Below are 2162 nucleotides of genomic sequence, written 5' to 3'. Positions count from 1 at the left end.
CAACTTGAATCTGCTGATTCTTATGCAGAGAAAAGTGGCCTTGTGCCAATTTTTACCTGAGTTATGTGTTGTAAATCAGTGCAAAGTCAATATGAAAAGCTGATTTATATGTCCCAGAATCAATTCATTTAAGTTGATTGCATAAACATCAATAAGTTATGGTATGTCAAAGAGCATGTGTTACATATCAGTGCTTTATTCACGTTAATTATGTAAACAGTTGAAGAGTTACGATAGTCGAAAGTTAGAGGGTCATTGGACTAACTCAACCCTAAATACATTTTAAAAGATGCAAAACTTAAAACAAGACACTTATAGAGTTAAAGATTGATTGAAGGAAATCAACTAAATAAACCTGGAGCAGAAGCAGAAACCAAACCTGAACTGAAGATAAAAAAAAAAACACAACAATGTGACTATAATGGAAAAGAAATTAAAAAAAGAAAATTCCCAGATATTCCCAGCTATTGATGAGACCAAGTTGAGCAGTAAAGAAGTATTTTTGACAAACCCTGATGTTTGACAAAACCACCTCCATAGCAGTTAGAACACTTGGAATTTACCAGAGAATATCATAGTTTCTAAACTGGTATTCGTGTTCTTGTCTGCAACTCACATGCAGAATTTAAATGATAGAAACGCCACGATCTTTTATATTTGAAAAACATAAAATATTTGAAAAAAGTTATGGAAAAATCAATAACTTGATTTATGGCCTGTAAAACAGTATAGTTTACCTCCTGATCCAGCAGAGGGTGCTCTGCAAGTTCATTCCATCTGTTTGACCTGCAGTTCCTTACTTAATGACCCGTCCTTAAAATGTAATAAGTGTTTGCTGCAACAGCAGAAGAGAGCACAGATGACTGCAGCAGATGCTTGTTTGACTTTTCTTTTAAAAATTGTTCATCTTTGATATATGAGAACTTTTGTTCTATAATGTTACTAAAGTTAGTCAGGGTTTGTTGCTCTGGTTCTATAATTGTTTTTTTTTTTCTAAATAATTTGTGTTTTTTGCCCTTTTTTAATCATATAAATAAAAATTAAAAAATCATGTATTTTTTGTTTCCACTTCAACTCTGGAATTATCTCAATTTTTTCTAGGTTTCACTTATTTTTTTCAGCTGATATTTTTTTGTAATTAAACAGCAATAGGGTATTTTTCTGCTGTTTGGTGCAGATTAAACCACTTTTTCCAAATTTTCTCTGTTTTCAAATTTGTCTTAAAGTTGCCACGCAGTCAAGCACACATGAAACACACTCTCTTCTTAAACACAAGACCAGATGAGGGCTGAGGAGAAATAAAGGGGATTTCTCAGGAAGTGGGGGGCTCTGGGACAATAGCCTTCAATTCAGACACCTTCACAGGACGCATGAGTTGAAAGCACAGCTGACAATAAATAACTCTTGAATGTGGAAATTCCATATAGAGCTCAAACTTTAGGCTCAATGAAAGGGTTAACAAAAACAGACAACTCTCCTTCTTTTTTGTCTTGTAACCTTGGTAAAAAGATCCCGACAGATTTTACTGAATACATTTTAAGATGAGGATAAATGAGGATTCCAGCAGAAACAAACAGACTGTTTTGTCGAGTAAAGAAAGTTGTGTTTGTCTGCTCGCAGACTCGACTGCCAGATTAAACAACGCATTCTGCTTTCGGGTATTTTTTTGCTCCTCTTGAACTCTGCCTTCAGACTAAACATCCCGTCCATCAAGTCACACCGTGTACTTGCAGCTGGTTGGCCGGTACTCTCCCAAAGATCTTCACATTCACATGCAAGACTATAAAAGAAGTTTAAGTCACTGATTTTACGTCTTATTTACAGGAAGAATAACACTCACAAAACAGACAGGAAACTGGTTCATTCTTTTTCTTTAGGTCAGCAATTAAAATGATTTGGTTTGCATATTTGTTCAGTGGCACATTGTGGGAGCCAAGTCGAGATTTGTTTTCATTTGATTTGATTTATTCTTTCCTTGCTCCCACTCACTTCATTCTGTGTTTCTATTCTTGAACAGAAAATGCTTTCCTTTTGCTGTTTTATGCTTTAAATACTACATATGCAGTAAAGTGAGGAAATACATATTTTTCAGTCACTGATACAGCAAGTTTTCCCACTGATATTATAAGAGACGTCTGTAATGTAAATCAGATACACTTCAA

This window comes from Oryzias melastigma, linkage group LG20, assembly GCF_002922805.2.
Source record: "Oryzias melastigma strain HK-1 linkage group LG20, ASM292280v2, whole genome shotgun sequence".
In the NCBI taxonomy this organism is placed as follows: Eukaryota; Metazoa; Chordata; class Actinopteri; order Beloniformes; family Adrianichthyidae; genus Oryzias; species Oryzias melastigma.
Note: the sequence above shows the minus strand (reverse complement) of the source record.